Source organism: Peromyscus leucopus, chromosome 5 (genome assembly GCF_004664715.2).
Source record: "Peromyscus leucopus breed LL Stock chromosome 5, UCI_PerLeu_2.1, whole genome shotgun sequence".
In the NCBI taxonomy this organism is placed as follows: domain Eukaryota; kingdom Metazoa; phylum Chordata; class Mammalia; order Rodentia; family Cricetidae; genus Peromyscus; species Peromyscus leucopus.
The window spans coordinates 80,309,349-80,329,016 of NC_051067.1; the positions used below are offsets into that span (position 1 = coordinate 80,309,349).

Consider the following 19,668-nt stretch of genomic DNA (forward strand, 5'->3'; position numbering starts at 1 on the left):
AGCTGTGACCCTATTTGAATTTCAGCTTCCTAAAGCTGGCTGAACTTGACTTCTTAAGACTCAGGTGCTGATTCTGTAGGTCCGTGTGTCCAGGCCTGGCATGTGCTCGGTGGGAGGTGGAGAGTGAGTTACTCCACCCTACATTTCGAACCACAGAGCTAGGCTTCCTGTTTCCTATGCAGCCTGTCTCAAGCCCCAGACGAGAATGCCATTCCTTATCACCCGCAGCACTGATGGTTTTATTCTGCTGAAGGCATCAATGTTTGCTCAGTGGTGTAAGTCTTAAATAAGCATCTACATGACATGCTGCAGATGATGCAAGTTGTCTGTGGAGAGATCATCTCACTCGATCATGTTTCCATCATTATCTGGGGCCTCTGCAGCAGGCAAATCTCTGCAGCTACTAAATGATAACATTAGTCCTAATACCATGTAAAATGACTAGTTCCTCCGGGTAGGTTTATTTTTAATAGTCTGTGTCAGCAGCAAATGGCTGGGAAGACCCCAGAGGAAAAGCCCCGCTGGTCTAGCTCTCACTGAAGTGACGATATGGATATATTTAATATCTATATTAAAAACCTTTTAGGCGCTGTGGTGATATTGAACTGGATAGTTAGAAGCGTGGCAGGAAAAAAATCCAGGGCTGTTTATAGGCACTCAGCGGCATGTGCTGTACAGCTTCTTGAGGTTGTTTAAAGTCAAACCTGGGCTTCAAAAATCTTTGACAGACATTTGACTCCTGCGGTAAAATGCTCGGAAACTCAAGCCCAGTGGGTTGGATCCCTCCCTTCCCGCTCTTCTGTAAGTCGGTTGGTAAGTTTGCAGCACCATTAAACTGGTCACTCACTCACATCCAGCAAGGGTGAATGAGCGTGCACCTGAGGCTGCATGCACTTCATTTGCGTGTCCACAACACACTTGCTTTTTCTCCAAAAGATGGCCAAGGATTCTCAAAGGGAAAACACTCCTCCCCCACCCTTTTGTTTTGAGACAGGGTTTCACGATGTAGCCTTGACTAACCTGGAATCTACTACATAGATGAGGCTAGTCTTAAACTCAGTGATTTGTCAGCCTATGCCTCTCCAGTGATGGGATTGAAGGACTTGGCAACAAAATACTTATTTATTTATGCTTTATGGCCCAGGCTGGCCCAAACTCTCATGCTCCTGTTTAAACCTCTTTAGGCTTGGGCCCCTGCCTAGTTACAGATTGCACGTTAAAATCCCACAAAGAGTGGTGGATGGACGTTGATTTGGAGCTGATGCGGAGGAAATGGGAAATGTACTGCTTTCCCGTCCCATGTGCCCGGACTGTGCTCATGGTGTGCTCTTCAGGCTTTTGCTGAAAGGATGCCAGGGCTGGTCCAGAAAGGAAGAAATGCCAGTGGGGGGGGGGGAACTGCTTGCTGAGTCAAGGAGAGGGAGGTTCGGGCAGAGATGCTTGTTCCCAGGGGCAGAGGACAGATGCCAGGATTCAGGACTGCGTCAGCCAAGGGCCCTTCTCCCTCTGTGGCCCCCACACTGACCTTTTAGTTTTAACCCAAGACAAAGCAAATCTGGCTCCAGGGAGGGCACACTAGCAGACTAGGGTGGACGATGGCTGTGATTTCATCCCATGGGATGCTGTTACTCATAGTCAGCCACCATCCAAACATAAGAAATCCCAGAAACAACCAAACTGTAGTTTAGCTCTGAAAATTAGAAACAATTAATAAGTTTTAAATCATGGGCCATTCTCTGTAGGGCGAGGAATTCTCATGCTGTTGGGCTCAATCCCACTGGTGCTGTGAGTCATGCCTTCTTCCAGATGATCCGAACGTTCACGTCATCTGCCTAATCCCCTAGACGCCGTCCCATGGTGGGGGAAAGGATTCTGTGCATGTACCTTAGACGGTGGCCAGTGTCTGCATAGAGATGACTTAATCCAGTGAAGTTGTGTGTTCCCTCTCTGGATTTGAAGGCACAGTCTTCCCTACCCTCTATAATCAGGAGGATTTTGTTTTATTTCATTTTTAAAGGCATCATTTTATTTATGGGGGGTGGGCACACACACACACATGCCACAGCACACATGTGGAAACCAGAGAACAACTTTGTAGAGTTGGCTTTCTCTTTCTGTCTTCATACACATTCTGGGAATTGGACTCAGGTCATCAGGCCTTTGCCACAAGAACTTTTGTCTGCTGAGCCATCTTCCAGGTACATATTATTTTATTTTTATTTTTACTATTTGTTTAGGTGGAAGTCCTGCCAGTGCCATATATTCCCAAGGAGTCTGGGATGGTTAGGTGGAAGCCCCACCTCTCTCTCTCCCCAGACCCTGCACCTAAGAAAGCCTGCTAAGAGTCAGCCCCTCTCTTGGGAGGCTCAAGACCAAGCCCACAGGCTGCTTGAGACCCGGTCACCATACATGCCAGTCACCATACCTGCCGGTCACCATACATGCCAGTCACCATACCTGCCGTGTGCTCTCTTGCTCTCTCCCCTGCCTTCCCTAGTCACCTAGGAGTTGCTTCACTTTGTTTTTTAAACCTGGACTTAATAATTCAGCTTGATTGGCTTATTGCATCAGCGGCAGAAGATACCCAATAACCGGGGATCCAAAACTTACCATTACTTTCCAGACAGAAGAGTAACCCACGTGGTCTGGAACTCCCATATAGCTGAGGATGGCCTTGAACTTCTCCTGCCTCCACCTCTTGAGTAGTGGGGATGACAGGCACATGCCACCATGCCAGCTTTACAGGATTTTCAGTGTCGCAGAGTCCTTCCATCCACCCAGCTCTCAGGATCTCACCTGTCCGTTTCTATGGGGGACTGGCTAGACTGAAGGGTTCGCCCCGAGACTCAGGAAACAGAGGCTAGAGGGTCTTGAATGAGACTTCTGTGTGTGTGCTGTGGGATTAGAGGTTTCCTCCGCTCTCTTTTGCATCCAAATAGAAAAACCGTGATCATTTGGCAAGACTGCTGTTGGGAGCTTGTAAAAGAGGTAGGGAAGAAATCCAACTGCCTAGTCAGAGAGGCCTTGTCTTCAGCTGATCACTGACCAGAAAAGCTTGTTAGGAAAAAGCTTCCCAGCTGTGAGTCAGGGCCAGCATGTGGGGGTGGGGCCTGGGTAGGGCCGGAAGTACTCTGCTGGGATGCTTGATTAGGATGAACTGGGAAAAAGACATAGCCTGTGATACTCTGAGAGGAACAGTGTCTACAGGCCTCTTGCCCTGACCAGTTTTGGCAAAGGTGGGGCCTTGAGCATATTTCTTGGGTCTGGCTTTCTCTGAGAATACCAGAAGTCTCACCATGCATACATGGCATCCTTCAGCACAGGATGTCATGGAGAAGTGGAGATTAGTTCAAGGTCACACAGGATCCAACACATACAAACTCTCCCTCTCTGTGTCTGTCTCTTTGTTTGTCTGTTTGTCTTTGTATATGTGTGTGTGGAGGTCAGAGGTTGATAGCAAGTGTCTTCCTCAATGGCTCTCAAGCTAATTTTTTTTTTAAAAATTATTTTTACTTTATGTGCATTGGTGTTTTGTCTCCATGTATGCCTGTGTGTGGCTTTCTGATCTCCTAGAACTGGAGTTACAGGCAGTTGTGAGCTTCCATGTGGATGCTGGGAATTGAACCTGGGTCCTCTGGAAGAGAAGCCAGTGCTCTTAATCACTGAACCGTCTATCCAGCCCCAACCACCTAATTTCTTTGAGACTAGGTTTCTCACTGAATCTGGAGCTTGCTGATTCAGCTAGGCTGACTGGCTGGCAACCCCCAGGGATTCTCCCGCCTGGTTCCCAGTTCTGGGAGTATAGGGGTAGGCTCAACTTCTTCACGTGGGTTCTGGAGATCAAACCCAGGTCCTCAGGCTTGCATCATGAACCATCTAACTCGTACAGGGAGAGAGAATACTGTTGTTAGTCTGTTTCCCATTTGAGAGCATCAAGGCACCAAGATGTTGAGTAAGTGGCCCAGAACACACAGTGGCCTGGTGCCTTAGTTTACCAGTGATGTTAAGGAATGGTTGGTTAAGACTTTAGCAAACTGAAAGTACAGGTCTCACCTGAAACACTGTCACTCAGTTCCAGACCAGGGATTGTAACAAAGGAATGTTGGGGCTCTTCTGGTCCTGCTGGATCATCTGATTTTTTTCTGATTAAAATAGAAATAGTAAATGCAGAATTTAGAACGAAATTCCCAGATTTTTACTTTTAATGATTTATTTTTATTTTATGTGCATTGGTGTCTGTGTGAGGGGGGCCAGATCCCCTGGACCTGGAGTTACAGGCAGTTGTGAGTTGCCACGTGGGTGCTGGGAATTGAAGCTGGGTCCTCTGGAAAAGCAACCATTGAGTCATACATCTCTCTAACATAGCTATCTCACTAGCCTCAACCCCCAACCCCACCCTGGCCCCCAGATTGTTACATAGAGGTTACTGTGAATTGCTGTAGGTGGAGACAGTACGCTTGAGACCTTATTACCCCCAATTCAATCAAGCACAAGATTACTGAAAACTGAGGCCGGTGACTAACCCACACTAAATGACACAACTCAGGCAGAGATGGACAAGGAGGGAGCCACTTGGAGTCTGAAGAGGCTTTGCAGGGCTGGAGGGCCACAGTGACGTGTTCAGTGTCTAGAGAGACGAGATGACAGGGATGAGAACATTCCTAGGCTGGGGTGGAGGCAGGGCAAGTTTCCGGAAAATGACCAACCTTTTCAAGGACTCAGCCACACCTTGACTTTTGAACTCTCATGTGTGTTGTTTTGTCACTCACTGTCCCTGAAGATGCACCAGTGTCCCCTAGGATGGGGTCCAGAAACTTTACTGATACTGCTGTGAACTTGTGGAGTTTGGGGTAGACTATGCCTGAGCATCCCTGCACCGAAGAGATATGAGGCTGTCACTAAAAATGGAAGAGTCCCCCTGCCAAAGGGTGGCTGGCTGCTCCTCGATGAACCTCTCCTGGCATCACAGTGTTTCTGTCTGACTTAGTTAGCATTGATCCAGTGAGGCTCCAGTCATTCCTGGGGAGCAGGGAGAGTGGCCAGTAGTTATGGCTCTAACAAACAACCCGAAGAGTTACAGTAGCAGGACACCAGTGCACACCCAGGACCCCTGACCTCATGCAGTCCCTCGGGTCCCACAGGACACCAGTGCACACCCAGGACCCCTGACCTCATGCAGTCCCTGAGGTCCCACAGACACCGTGACACCCAGGACCCCTGACCTCATGCAGTCCCTCGGGTTCCCAACGGGACACCAGTGTACACCCAGGACCCCTGACCTCATGCAGTCCCTCGGTACAGGACCAGTGCACACCAGATGACCTCATGCAGTTCCCAAACAGAAGGTGACTTTAAATGCTGTGGTATGTGGGCCATTTGCAGAAAGAAACTTGTGAGAAGGACATTGGGAAAATTGGTTATGCAACAGAGCAAGGTCCTTTGTAGCGGGAATTAGCAGAATCTTAAACCATGCAATTATGATGGCCAAAGGGCAGCCCTGTGGCCATGGAAACTCTCCTGTTTACTTTTTTTTTTTCAATCTTTGTGAAGAATGTTATCAAGAACATTCTTTGAGACATTCTGTTTCATCCCACCTTTGAGCCTTCTCTTATCACTTCTTATTCCATAGTCCCTTTCTCTCGAGGGATTTGTTTGTTTGTTTGTTTGTTTTTGAGATTGAGTCTCCCATATCCCGGGCTACCCTTGAACTTTAGATAGTCAAGGAGGATGGTCTTGAACTTTTGATCCTCCTGTCTCTGCCTCCTGAGTGCAACATTACAGGCTTGCATCACCACCCCTGGATAGGGCCTGGTTTCTGCTGCATGCCCTAGGCTAGCACTCAGGGACTGAGTTCATCCCTAGGTCCTCACCCCTGGGGTGGGGGCTTTTCAGAAATGTGGATTTCTGTTTTCAGAAAGTGAGTCCTTTCTGTAGATTGATGGTTTAAAAACCGAGTTGGTTAATAAAGCATGGGGGAGGGCACTATCACCTTCTGTCTCTGGGTTCTAGGCTGGGCACAGGTATCCAGCCCTGTCCCTAACCCAGGGAAACTGTAACAGTTGAAATTTCCAACCCCTATTGATCAACATTTACTTGGGGGCAGAGGAGGAAGGGAGAAAGTAACTTTCTCAAGGAAACAATTGCTCTTCTGCCTGGGGACACAAACTGGAGGAGGAGACTGCCTGGGGACATAACTGGGGGGAGGAGACGGAAGAGGAGGAGGAGAGAGCAGCCCCCGAGGGTCTGAGCAAAAGGGGCCCCTTTTATGGCCTTCCTGTTTATGGTAAGAAGTAAGCAGTTTAGGAGCCAGGTTGTCTCCTGCAACAGCTGTCGGGACCTTCTTTCTGGATGCCAGTGGGAGTGGGATCTGCCACAGGCCTTGCTGTCCTGAGGCGCATTGTTCTACATTCGCGCCTCTGAGCCTCTGCTTCTCCACAAACCAGCTTGGTTTGTGGTGGGTAACCTCGGGGATCTGTGTGCACAATTTAGGTCTGCTCTCAGCTCCAACACTGGGTAGCTGTGTGATTTCAGGTGAGCCCTTACGTCTCTGAGCCTCATATGTAGTGAGTGGTAAGCCTCCCTCAACGGGATTTGGGAGAACGCACAGCCCCATGTGTCTGGCATGTGGTAAATGTCAATATGGTTTTACTGCTGAGATCCTTCATCTTCCAGACTCAGCCTGAGGCCTCGGGGATGGGATGGGGGTTGTGGGGGTGGTGGTAGGGTGGTGCTGGAGAGGAACCTGCTGCCTACGTGTGTTGGAGCTCTCTCTGGCTGGGCACACAGAGCGCTCTGCCTCCCAGGAAATGCAGGCTGGGGTGGACCCCAAGGTGCCTAACTAAGACGAAGAACATGGTGTCAGGGCAGCAGACAGCAGGAGAAATCAATAAACTATAATTATCAACCGTGTCTGCGGGGTGGGGGTGGGGACACACACACAGACAGAGGAGCAGGGGCTGCCCGAGGGAGAGCAGGAGGCACGCATTGACGTGCAGAAGTGTTCGGCAAAAGAAGCTAATGGGAAAAAGAAGGCATGGCTGCCTGTCCTCCTGGTGGAGGGGTTAAGGGGGCTGGAACACAGGCCAGCCAGCATGGTCCTCACCCACACCACCCCTCCAGCGTATGAACACAGGAACAAAAGTAGAAGGCCCCAAACACAGTATCTAGAAAGTTGCTTCATAACTCTGATGCAAGGATCAGATTCGATAACATTCACTTACAGCATCCAATGTAGGAATTTAATCATGCTTAGATACTGAACCAGTGGAGATCGCACGTCACTGTTAGGTTAAAACTGAACTTTGGCCTACCAGGTCATCACCACCCTGGAGGCTATGCCCCGGCCACCATTGACACAGGTTTGCTTTCCTGCCTGGAGCCCACCTGTGAGACTCTTGCAGAACTAGTACCTGTGGGCTGTTCCTGAATACTGCCAGCCTGGCACTCTGAGATTCTGCCTCTTTCCTAAGACTTCAGTTTTTTGTTTTGTTGTTTTGTTTTTAAAGAACAGTTTAATTTTACAGCAAAATTGAGAGGCAGGCATAGAGGCTTCCCATATACTCTAGCCTGGCATGTGACCTGATTGCTTTTAAAAAGCGACCCTTGCCCTGATGGCCAGCACTTAACATTTGGATGCCATTCTTGGGGAGGGATTGCAGGATATGTGGGTTCCCTGGCTCCGCTTCCTCTCATTTAGTCTGGTTCTCTTTCCCAGCCTGCAAGCCATGGTGTTCAAGGGTGGTGGGGGTCGCAGGTCCTCTTGGGTCTGTGAAAAAGCCTCCTAGGAATGCTCTTATAATTTTCAAGCATGACAGGCTCCTGGTCCGTTTTTTTGGTGGTCCTGGGGACTGAACCTAGGGTCTTGTTCATACCAGGTAAGCACTTTACCACTGAGTTATACCCCCAGCCCTCTTTTTACTTTTTATTTTGAGAGAGACAAGATCTTACTAGTTTGTCCAGGCTGGCCTTGAACTCATTCAGTAACTCAGGTAGCCCTCCACTAGAGCAGTGGTTCTAAACTTGAAGGTCGAGACCCCTATACCCACTATCTTCAAAAATATTTACATTGCAATTCAGAATGGGCCGGGCGGTGGTGGCGCATGCCTATAATCCCAGCACTCGGGAGGCAGAGCCAGGCAGATCTCTGTGAGTTCGAGGCCAGCCTGGGCTACCAAGTGAGCTCCAGGAAAGGCGCAAAGCTACGCAGAGAAACCCTGTCTCGAAAAACAAACAAACAAACAAACAAACAAACAGAATGGTAGCAAAATTGCAGTTATGAAGTAGCAGTGAAAATAATTTTATGGAGGGGGGGTCACCACACCATGAGGAACTGTATTAAAGGGTCACACTGAAAGGTTGAGAAACTCTGCTCTAGAGTGTCAGGATTGAGAAGTATTCACCAACAGAAGAACCACACCCCTTGTAGATCTGGGCATGGAACCTAGACCCTGGTGCATTCAAGGCAACCACTCTATCACCTAGTTACACTCCAGCTTTGAAGGGCAGTTTTGATTCAGTCCAAATATTCAAGCAAAGTCCCTTTACATTTGGGCTTGGCTGTGTCCAGGCGCTGGGCCCAAGGTTTTCACAGCACTGTTTCATTAGTGTCCCCCATGGGGACGGCTTCTAGCCCCCTTTGTGGGCTGAGCTGTGGATGGAGGCATCCCTGTGGTTGGCCTTTCTTTGGAGCACTAGCTCCCAAATAATGACACAGAGATTTCTTATTAAGTACGAAAGCTTGGCCTTATCCTAGGCTTGTTCCCAACTAGCTCTTAAACCTTAAATTAACCTGTTTCTATTCATCTACATACTACATACTGCTCCTTACCTGTCCTCGGTGCCTTACATCCCACTTCCTCCTTATCTGGAGGGCAAATTTCTTGCCTCTCAGATTCTTCCCAGAGTTTCTAGCTCTGTCTGGAAGTCCCGTCTATCCTCTCCTGCCTAGCTATTGGCCATTCAGCTCTTTATTAAACCAATAACAAGGTGCCGTAGGCAGGTGAGGAAGGATAGACACATCTTCACACAGTGTGATCAAATATCCAGCAATACAGCCCAGCACCACCCCCTCTCACAGAGAGGCGGAGCCTACTGAGTGTCCAGGCAGGCCAACAGTATGTTACCGTGCCCATAATATTGTCCTGCCTTCTCCAGTGAGGAAGCTGAGGGAGATTCCCTTTCAAGACCCACAGTGATGGCGGAGAGCTAGGGTTTGATCAAGGGATCACGTTGAAGAGGACAAAGGGAAGGACTCCTGTAGAACTCCTGTGTTGGGAGTGTCCAGGGACAGTGGCTGCCACTGCCACCCTCTGCCTGGACACCTTCCTTCTCTAGCTCCAGACTACGCGTTTTACAAAAGGGCCAGCTTTTTGGCTGGAACCACATGGCTTTCCAGCTTCCTGGGAGATAGAAGGCAGGAGACAGACAGACCAGGCCGGATCCATCTGGACCTGCTCAACCCAGCAGCTCCTGCGCATCCCCTCAGTATTCTTTTGCAGGCAGGCACTGTCCAGGGAACAGAAGGGAGGGACCGTCTGCTCATTCACTCTGTCATCGCAGTGCTGGTGAGAACACCCTTCCAAAGGGCAAAATTCCTGTACACACTAAACGCAAAAGGTCAGCTGGGAAAGTCTGGTCTCTCTGAGACCCGCTCAGCCTCTAATTCCCCAGCTGCCCCGCCTTTTGGAAGGAGTATTACTTTCTACTTTGTTTCTATTTTTTTGTTTGTTTGGTTGCTTGGTTTGGATTTTTTGAGACAATGTTTCTCTGTGCAACAGTCCTGGCTGTCCTAGAACTCACTTTGTAGAGCAGCTGGCCTCGCACTCAGAGATCCACTTGCCTCTGCCTTCCAAGTGCTGGGATTACAGGTTTGTGCCACCGAGGCCTGGCTCTGTTTCTATTTTTATGTTACTTCAAATTGACATCTGACCTAGGGCAAAGGCAGCTGGAAACTTCCTTTTGGACTTATCTTTTTTTGTTTTGTGTTTATGTTTCACATAGTAGAAAACTGCTAGGCAGCTTAATTTAGATACAAGGAACCAGATAACAGAAAACTAACCTCCCCTGTGCACTCCCAGCATGCCTTTCCTCCTCTGAGCACAGGCCTGATTTTCACTTACAAAGTTAACTTTCCTACTCAATAAAGTATGGTTAGAGAAAGGATGGTTTAAAAAAAAAAAAGTGATGTATGTTTTTCCACTCTAAAGGAAAAGGTAAATCATAGAATGGGGGTCTGGAACAAGAATCCCCACAGCTTGGCCCATTTCACTGTATCCCCAGGCTCGCTCACACTCAGGTAAGGGGCCTGGGCTTCTCTCCTTTCTTCAACTGCAGCCCCCATGTTCTTATGTGATGTTCAGGAACAGGAACTTGGGAGTCTACAAATGGTTAAATGAACCTTTGGCTAGAAGTGGCTTGTCTTCAAGCTGAAGGAAGCTTTGTCTATTGGCGTCTGTCTTCTTTGGGAAGGAATCTGTACCAGCCCCCAGCAGAGGGATGGTTTTCTTACTGGCTCTAGGTTAAGGAGAAGCCTTAGATGACATGTGGAGAAATAACACCAATGGTAACACCTTCCACCTCTACCTTCTGTCTCTCTGGAGTCCCACTAAATGTTCTGATCCCTATCGTTTTCATGCTTTGCTTTGGAGCCAGCCAGCAAAGGAGCTCGCTGGCTTGGATGTTCATGGGTGGTGGGGGTCAATAGTCTGAGGAGGGGAAGGTCTGGAAAGCAGTTTTCCTTGGTAGAATCTGGGGCTCAGCTGAAACCTGCATGCCCAGAAGAAGACCAGGCACCCCTCCCCTCCCTTTTTTTTTCTGATCCTGAGGTGGACACTCCTAGATCAGTAGGAGCTCCCATTTTGGATTCATTAGGAAATGGTTTATAAAGCCCATGCCTGAGGGTTGAAGAAGAGAAATCGCAGTATTTATTTTCCTGGAGTATATGAATCTGATGAAAATATTCTGTGGGAGCCTGTCAAAGAGACACGTAGGAACATCCTCCTCCTCCAGCTGCTGCTGCTGCTGCTGCTGAGAGGAGTTATTTTGCAAATTGGTTTTCTCTTTGGACTGCTAAGATTTTCTCCCATCTTGCTGGCACATTTTTATTCTCTTCCTCACATTTCAATGTGTGTTTTTAAATATGTGCGTGTGGGTCATTTTGCTTAGTATCTGTAGCGCTTCCTTTTCTCCCGTCAAGATTTTGTGTCTCTGCCTAAGACTCAGGGATTTCTGCGCATGCTTGGCCCGCTTGTGCTGCCTTCTTCCTGGCTGGTCTTAAGGTCCATGCTCCTCTGACCTCCTCCTACTGTGGGCAGTCTCCTGAAGGGCGCATCTGGGTAGGTTTGATACAAAGTTTTAAGCTTGCCCCAGGTTTCAAGACTGTTTCTCTGGTAATGCTCCCTGCCTGTTAACACGGACCGACCGAGTCTCTGCTCTCTGGACTGATTTATGGTTGTATTAGGGAAAACTCTACCTGGGATATAAAATACAGTGTCCCATGCGTGGGCCTGATCTTAGGCGCTATCGGTGATTGCAAGTGCGTTTTATAACCCTGTGCCAAATCGAAATCAAGGTGATTTGTGCATCAATCTCCCGGATAAAATCAGGGCATGCTCTATTGCAGTCTGACCTTCCTAGTGCCTTTTTTGGTATGGCTTGCCCATGCGCCTTGGACAATTGCCAGAACTGTATCACCAGCTGTATCGAAAGGCTTAACTGCTCGCCCTGGAGTCTCCCCAGAAGAGGAGGCTCCTGAGGGCTTTGTAGCATGAAGATGCTGTAGGCAACTCCTTGGGCCTTCTCATACAAGCTTTCAAAGCAACCCTGACCTCCCCTGCTATTCGAAGAAATGGACTCTACGGCCAGCTGGCAGAACCGTGTCCCAGAGAAAGCAGGCACACCACAGGCTCCCTCTGCCTTGTACATAACCCCAAGAACTCGGCTGGTGTCGGCCAGAGAAGTCATCCACTTTTAAAATGAGCAGGGACAAGAAAATTGCTTCTTTCACTCTCGCCGCTGCCACTGTCAACCGTTGGTCCTTCTTGTAGTTGTCAGGACTTTGAGAAACACCCGAGTCCCTCTGTCAAGTTCCGGCTCTAGCTGCGCTCTCCATGATACAGTACAAGTCTGGCAGGGTGACAGCAGTTTCGAACAGATTGGTGGAAATGATAGATTTTGGGGAAGTGAAGTCTCTTCGTGCTGCTGCTGGTCGGAGCAGGTATTTGGGATAAATATTTTTAAGTTAGGCTTTTGTAACTATAATCTGAGTTTCTCAACTTATATTTAACCCAAACTTATTTTTAAGGTAATTTCACCTCTTGATTTCATAGCCTTTCATAGCCGAGGGAGGAGTTCAGTTGTCTCTACAAGTGCCACGGCCTGCTTTGTGAAACCCCTTTAAGATATGCTAATGGATGGGATGATTATTAAGATAAATGCCTTGTGTAGGAAACCAGACTTAATTATAATATCTACAATCAGTCACCGGTCAGCCTAGAAGTTATAATTTATTGTTCTCTAATTTGCCTTTATTACCAAAGATATTTAACTTAAAGGGATTATTTAAAAAAAAAAAAGTCTGATTTGAATGGTGAGCGTTTAGCAAACTTAAAAACTGTTTCTTTCAAACTTTTATAAACTCCTCATGTCTAATTTTACGAACTAATATACCAGCATGAGGGAGTCATGTTTGTACTTGTTGTTTTAAAAAATGGGAAAACTACTTCGTCAGAAGAAGTGATGAAGGCTTTTCTTCCAGACCCACATTTTTGGAACGCCAGGTAAACTTATACAATAGATCCAAGTCTGGGTGGTGGGAATATGGTGTTTGCCTGGCTGGGGAGGTGTCTATTAAACAGAATATCTAATGCTCTTCCTTGTAGATGATAATCCCTTGCTCCCAGTCAAAAAGGGAGCAGCATTTACCAATGCTGTGGCTTTTCATAGGGCTTGTTCCACACAGCTCCACTGGCCTTCTAGACAAAGGACTCTGCACTCTCTCCCCGACCCCCGCCCTGACAGGACTCTGGGGTCCTTGACCACACAGGCATGCCTTCCTTATGTCTCTTTGTCTCTGAATTAATGTGGGTGTTAAAGGGGCCTTGGCTCCCATGTGGGATGGCAGTGTCTGCTCCCCTGCCTCCCAGGAACCTTTTAATAAATGCAGTTGCACTTTGACTCGCTGTGCGTTAGTCTGAAATATATCCCCAGGGAAGTGACATGGAGGATGTCAGAGATGTTCCTCCTGAGATGCAGGAACCACTGTCCCAGGGTGATGTCAGTATTATCTGCATGAGTGAAGCGCCCACGTTCCCACATCTGTGGCCAAGACCATCCTTGAGCCATTTGGATGGTACTTTAGAACTCACTAGAAGCAGAGCTCGGGATGCTGTTGTCTCCACTCTGTCTTCCCAGGTCAGAAATGAGGTGGCGAGTGTGTGTGTGTGTGTGTGTGTGTGTGTGTGTGTGTGTGTGTGTGTGTGTGTGGTTTCTGTAAGAGTGCAGCAGTCTGAGGGTCACTTGAATACTCTTTCATGGGATGGAAACTGAGTTCTCTTATTGAGGTGGAATTGAGAGTAAAGATGAGCCAACCTTTGAAGATGAGGCCTCAAATCACCCAGCGTGTTCACAGGCTGTCAGGCTAGGAGAGCGCTGATAGACAGACTGATGTAAAGTGAATGAGATATTTGCTGGTCATTCCTATAAGGGCTTCTCACCAGGAAACTGCTGAGCAGCAGTGTGACCACAGCAGTGTGACCACAGCAGTGTGACCACAGCGGTGTGCAATGCAATGAGGGACACACTGGATGCCAACAGCTAAGGGATGGAGCGCTACCTAAAAGAGATGGTCTGAATATCACCAGAAACCAGCAATGGCAGGGTTAGTGGCTAGGCACTGGCATGCTGCAGATGGAACTCACCTTCACACCAGAGTTCTGTGTGTATATTAATACGGAAGCCTGGTCCAGAACCCTTTGCTGGGTCAAGGATCAAGGCACTTACTCCTCAGCAGCTCCAAGAGGCTCAGATGCCACCTCCCTTTGAGAATTAGACCCACAGTCCCAAAGTGGCCCACAGTGCACAGCTGGACCCCGCTGGAGAGGTGATCCAAGGGGCACTTTCGGAGATCTTCATTTCCGTCAGGCCAGGCTTAGGCTATACTGAAGATCACAGCTTCGCTTGGCTCTCTCTCCATTCTCTCTTGTTGCCCTCTCTCTTAATCCTGACCTCAACTACTTCCAGGCACTCAGCTTCCTGTCTCAGGCTATGCTACTGGGACCCCCACTCCGCCCAAGTCCTGAGACCTCATGAGCAGGGATTTTCCGAAGCAACAAAACCTAACCTCTGCAGTCTCCCTCACCCCGTCCCCTCAGCAGGCCTACCCCCAGATCCCTAAGCGTTTGTAAATCTGATTTCTTCCTAGTTTCAGGATCACTTATTATCATCCATGGGTCTGAGTTACAAAACTCTAGTCACACCAAACATGTCACAATTTCTTACTCAAAGACTGTGTTTAAAATTCACGCCCAGCCTCTGGGAGGCAAGATGATATGACATTTGCATAGGAGTAGACCTGGGTGTGGCCCTGATTGGTACTTGGCTCCTATGTAGTCCTGGACAAGAGAGCAAGTCCATCACCACCCTCACCCAGCTGGTGGACTAAACCTAGGCGATCTAATCCTGAGTCCCTGCTATTCACCTCTAGCCTATATAAGGATGCAATGGGGGCCAATGTATTTGTCTCAGTTCTTGGCTACTCAAAGTGGGAGCAGTGAGGGTGATTCTCTATCATGTGTCTCTTTGTTGTTTTTTGAGACAGAGTTGCTTTGTAGCCTAGGCTGGCCTAGAACTCTTGATCCCCTTGCTCCAGTCTCCCAAGAGCTGGGACCACAGACATGTGCCACCAAAGCTAGCCAATGATTGCCCCTTAATGCCCTGGTGAATAGGATGACTATGATGATGGCGGCAGGGTTGAGAGAAGCCTTGCACATACAGGTCTGGGCTGCAGCTGAGTGGTAGGAGGGCCTCCTGTTCAATCTCCAAGAACCCAATCCCCGAAGAACCCAGATTGAAGCAAAACAAAACCTTCAACCAGCAGGAAGATGGTAGACCAGTGACTTCCAGATTCTTCCCCAAATGCTCCTACTGATGCAAAAAGCAAAACCAAACAAAAATCTTCTGGAATTAACCCCAGTAGGTCTTGGAATGAAGTCACTCCATGAACCTGAGATGCTAGTCTTGGGTATGTCCTTGTCAGGATAAAGTAGAAAGAGATCCTGACTGGACCTGCTTAGTACACTACCTGGAATAAAAGGGGTCTAGTGGGTATCTGGGGAGAGGAAAGCCTTGTGTCATGGGAGGGAACTTTGGAGGTCTCTAGAAGGGAGCAGTGTGTGGCTCCCCCTCCCTATTATTTGAGCTCTGTCCCAGGAGTTGGTGGGAAAGGCTTTCCAGAATGTCCTGGGTTCCTGCAGACAGAGATCTGCTCCACCAATGCGGGGGGTGGCTGCCACTCCTTGAAGAATCTGATCGTTGGCATCCCAGGCTCCTCTCCTGTCCCCACGTCCTGTGTTCACAAGTTTGACCTAACTGAAAGACAGCTCCAGAAGCCAACGCCCATGAGAACAGGGGTTTCAGTTTCTCTTATCTATTACTGTTTCCACAGTGACTGGAACAGTCCTTAGTCCATGCTAGATATTAAGAAAAATACTGTTGGGAAAATGAATCTTGTCAGGAACCCAGAGGCTTGAAGATGTTCCCGCTGTGCTCTGTGGCTGAACGAAACCGTGGGCTTCGCTCATCTAGTCGGCTGTTGATGCCATTTCTGCCTTACAAAACAGAACAACATCAGTTGAGTTTACTGTAGCTTTGAAATGTAAAAGCTATGAAACTGATTCAAAAAGGACAGCTTTAGGAAATTCAGCTGAATTTAGAATTCATAGGAGATAGTGTTTCTAGAAAATACGCTACAGACCTGCTTTTTTAGAATTTTCAAACCATCTTTCTAACTAGCTCTTGGGTTGAGAAGTTAAAAAAAAAAAAAAAAAACCAGTTGGAAATGAGTGATACCCCATACTGGCACCTTCAGAATGTGGCTAAAGAAATATCCCGGGGGCAGCTTATAGCCTCCGTGAGCTCACCAAACAGGGCTCTGAAAAGAAGATGAACCGAACATTCCACTCAAGAGGCCAGAGAACAAACACTAGTGCCCACCTCCCAGACATGCACACATGCACACACACATGCACACATGCACACACATGCACACATGCACACACACAGAGAAGAAAGACAAACTTCACCCAAACTTTTTTCGTAGCTAGGTCACGACAGTGAGGTATATTTCTAGCAGGGTACTTTCTGAATGTCGTCACTAACTAGCACATTTTCTACTAGTCAATAGCTGCCACCCTGCAGAAGATAAAATCTTGTTAAAGACATGGCCACTCAAGAGTAGCTAATCATGCTTTACTTTATCTAGGGCATTCTGGGAAAGCGTCAGTGGAAGAAGACAGAGGGTGTGGCTTGAGGAGGTGGTCCGAGAGAGAGCAGGGCTCGTTCTGGTCCTTTCTGGGTATGATGGTTAATCTCAAGTGTCATCTCGATGAAATCTAGAATCCTCTAGGAGCTGGGTCTCTGAGGGGGATTACCTTGATTAGGCTAACCGATGTAGGAAGACCCACCCACTACGGGTGCACCATTCCTAAGCTAGGATCCCAGACTGTATAAAAAAAGAAGGCAGCCGAGCATGAATAGCCACTGTTCTGTTTTTCTGATTGTGCTGGACTGAGTGTCCTTGAACTGTGAGCCAGAACAAACCCTTCCTCCCCCAACTTGCTTTCGTCAGGACATTTTATCTCAGCAACAGGAAAAGAAAGGAAGACCCTGGGTGATCTGACCTGTATGAGATGGTAGCAACTGATGGGACCTGGAGCCTCGTGTGTGACAGGCAGGATCCTAAGTCACAAGCAGAAAAGGCAAAGGAGGCAAAGAGCTGGCTTTCTCCTCTGCCTGTTTGGGGGTAGTGATTCTGATAACCAGTAGAGACCAGAATATCTCTTCTGAGGTGGTGAGTAGAGCCCCTTAGCCCTGGCTGGAGCCGAGACTTCCTCTGTTCCTCTCTCTCAACAGGTCCTGACTCTGGGATCCTGTTTAGAGCAATTCAGAGAGAAGGCCAAACCCTCTTCTGTGGCGTCATCTTTGGTCAGGGTACTGGTGTGGCCTTCCCTACTGCCAAGGAGAAATACCTAGGACACGGGAAGACTTTAAGGCCGAGACTTCAGCTTACTCGAGGCTGCTGGTCCAGACCACCATCAACTATGCATCAGGCCCTGAGTGTCCAGGGCTTTGCTCTGAAGGTAGGTGCTCAGATGGAGGCTCCCCTGACTTGCTGGCCACTTGAAGTCTTGTTTGGTTCAGTTTGGTTGGTTAGGTTTTTGATAAAATGGTAATGGGTACCTCACAGGTTGGGGTGGGGTTTTTCATAGGAAATTAGTAAAGGTTTATGCAAACGCAAGCTATACCGGAATGACCTATGATTGGCCTTTTGTGCCAACCTATTATCAGCCTTTTATGCCATTTTTCATATTGAAAACAAAATGGGCAGAAACCATGATACCCCACTTCAGAAGGGAGCTCAAGTATATAATTTTGAGTCCCATGAAACTGTCAATATTTGATCATTTCTTGACCTATAAAAACAGCAGTTTTCAGCCTGGTAAAGCGCCGTCTGCTGATTCCTCCCTTTAGAGACTTAGAGCCTGTCCTAACTATGAATTGTTCTGTTGTCCTCCCCTGTCTAGTTCCACAGAGCAGCAAGAAGACACACAACTGGAGCTTTCTTTCCCTTGTATTATTTTCTTCTCTGCACACCTGCAACGTACTCAGGACCCAACTCTGCACAGCGCTGTAGGGACGAGTTCTGCTAACCAGAAATCCCCTATAGAAGATCACAGATTTGTCCATTTTTGCCTTCAGCTCGTCAATTGATTTGATAATTGCCTGGGAGACATACACAGGCATACAGACACACAAAGCAAATGTCGGGCCACAGGCTTTTTTCCTCGACAGTGGGATGAAGATGTTTTACTTACTGGAACTCAGATGTCACCTGGAAGAATAAGAGGAGGTACTGGGGAGAAAAAGAGAAAGGAATGGAGACGGCATGGTGTGGGAGGCAGGTGGTCCCCCTTGGTTACCAAGTGTGATGACTCTCCCGAATATGACAATAAATCACGGCAGGAATCAATCTGTCGGGAGGCTACTGCTCCATGCTGATAATGCATCAATCAATATTTAATGTTTACACTTTAATTAATCCACACACGGGAAGCATTCTTTCAGTGACAAAAATAAAGGGATGAGAAATAAAACACCTTTTATATCAAGGAGCCGCGAGTGCACGGCCTGTCTGGGTGCTGTCATTGGAGCTGTCATTGATCACTGGGAGTCTCTCTAGCCTTCTAGTCACATTCAGATAGCAAGCTAATGTGGGGGAGGGGCCCAGGGGTGTCAGAATTCAGCCTGGGAAGATGGTGACATCCTCAGAACCACTGAGGAGTGTGGATTCCGGCAATGACAGCACAGAATCAGAGGCAGTATTGGGTTCTAAGCATTGGTGTCATCTCCCAGAAAAGACTGCTGTCCACAGATGACAGTCTGTTGCTTGGAGCCTAACGGCCCCCTCCCCTGATGATAACCAGAAGAAATCACCATGCCTTCTTTGCTACCCACAGGGCTATCTCTCAAACTTTAGTGGAAGCAGGGTGAGCCCCAGAGGCATTTTCTTTTCTGCTTCCAAGAGTGCCAGGATAATGTTAGATACAGAGATCCCCATATCAACCACTGGGACCATGGCTCGACATTCCTAGACCTTCAGCCTGCCAGTGTGCTCTTCTGCCCTGCCTGCCTGATTTGAAAATGCCATGCCCAGCATTAACTATGGTTCACCTGTCTCAGTGGTTACACATGACTCTGTGGCTGCAAGGTGGCCTCACACTGCCTTTTGCATTCACCTGGTGAGACACTTTACGGAAGGGTTTGAACTGCCTTCAGAGAGCTGACCGTTGGTGTCTTTTGCTTGGCTCACCAAGTGGCTTCCGGTCCTTGAAAGCCATTGGGTGCCAAAGGGCACACCTCTAGTTGTGTTTGAGAAGAGGGGGCTTGATAAATATCGCGGCATCTTGACCCATGATACACCCCAAGTATTCGTTGGAACAGCAAAGTTAAGTTTACAGGTATAAAAAAGCAGCAGTTGGGACTGGGTGCATTCAGGTTCAGGCTGGAGCATGGAAAAGGCCCTGGTTCCAGTGCTAGCGCACATAGCAGGACTTAGAAGAGAAATGTCAGAGCCATGATTTGGGTTACACCAAAAACAGATCCTAAGAGAGGAGCTTGAGGAGGCAGGGAAAGGCATTTGCTGCCAAGCTCGACAATCCAAGTTTGATCCCCGGGACCTGCACTGTGGAAGAAGAGCACCAACTCCTAATGTCCCTTGACCCCCACAGGAGTGCTAGGGCAAGCACTCTACCACATGTGTGCACACATGTGCACAGAAAATGAGTCAATGAAACTTAATACGAAAGAATGTGAGAGGGAGGGAAGTGGCCGAGGAAAGAGGAGCCTTCGCTGTGAGGATTGGGGTTCAGTCAGGACAGAACATTCACTTCAGCC

At 48.1% G+C, this 19,668-nt stretch overlaps 1 long non-coding RNA gene across 1 annotated transcript; it reads left to right on the forward strand.

Moving 5' to 3' along the window:
* The first annotated feature begins 9,839 nt into the window (after nt 1-9,839).
* Nucleotides 9,840-18,386, forward strand: LOC119088061. Its single transcript, XR_005091641.1, has 3 exons — nt 9,840-12,776; nt 17,128-17,354; nt 17,799-18,386. It is a non-coding gene; the product is annotated as an uncharacterized LOC119088061 (long non-coding RNA).
* The last annotated feature ends 1,282 nt before the right edge of the window (nt 18,387-19,668 follow it).